At 40.3% G+C, this 941-nt stretch overlaps 1 non-coding gene across 1 annotated transcript; it reads left to right on the top strand.

Annotated features, from left to right (window-relative positions):
• Positions 1–73, top strand: trnak-uuu (transfer RNA lysine (anticodon UUU)). The gene has a single exon. It is a non-coding gene; the product is annotated as a tRNA-Lys (tRNA).
• The last annotated feature ends 868 nt before the right edge of the window (positions 74–941 follow it).

The following is a 941-nucleotide window of genomic DNA, read 5'->3' as shown; positions in this document are numbered from 1 at the left end:
GCCCGGATAGCTCAGTCGGTAGAGCATCAGACTTTTAATCTGAGGGCCCAGGGTTCAAGTCCCTGTTCGGGCGGTTGTGCCGTTTTTAAGTCTATTGTGAATCTCATTCTAAATAGTCTTTTATCTTTCACTCTTCTAAGTAAATGTCCATTACTTGTATTTACTGTAGTGTATTTAGTGTTTCATTTCACAAACCGAAAATGTTCAATAGATCTTGTCACTCTACTCCACGTAATCATCTAAATTAAATCACAGTAGAGTACAGAACACGCAGTGAGGAGCTCACACAGTGAGTACTCTTGAATACGACGAGAGGAAAGGCACACTGCATATCTGCAGAACATCACGTCCGAGTTTACAGCGACAGCAGAGGTTAGATGCGAAGTAGTTTTTTATTACTCGCTCGCTGAACGATCTCTCAAGAAACCTCGGTTGAGATTTAACGGGTGTCTAACGATCACGTTCAAAAAGGTGACGATAAGTTTTTTTTTAACTAGGTAGCCTTAATGGCAACACAGTGTGAGTAATCTTAAAGCAGCTGTAGATCGAGTAGCCGTAATGGCAACACAGTGCTTTGAGTTCGGCTTTTCTTATTTCTTCTGCAGAACCAGTGGTATCGGAATATACTGATCCGTATAAGAAGCGCTTTCGGTTTCTGATCATTTTTATTGAGCGCTGCTCTAAACTTTACATTTGCTCGGGCTAGTTTTCCCCATGAAAAAAGACATATCCCTAATTACATGATTTCACTTTTCTTATCAACGAGTAGAAATAAAATATATACTTCATTATAAGTACCACAGGCAAGATGGCTGGTGGTCTAAGGCGTTGCGTTCAGGTCGCAGTTACCCCTGGAGACGTTTGTTAAAATCTCACTTCTAATAAAGAGGTCTTTCTCGTTAGAATAGAAACGATAGAAGGCTTAAGCAGGAAAAAAATCA

Source organism: Atractosteus spatula, chromosome 10 (genome assembly GCF_055471065.1).
Source record: "Atractosteus spatula isolate fAtrSpa1 chromosome 10, fAtrSpa1.hap1, whole genome shotgun sequence".
Lineage (NCBI taxonomy): Eukaryota > Metazoa > Chordata > Actinopteri > Semionotiformes > Lepisosteidae > Atractosteus > Atractosteus spatula.
The sequence above is the reverse complement of the archived record's forward strand: the minus strand, read 5'-3'. Positions and strand labels throughout refer to the sequence as shown.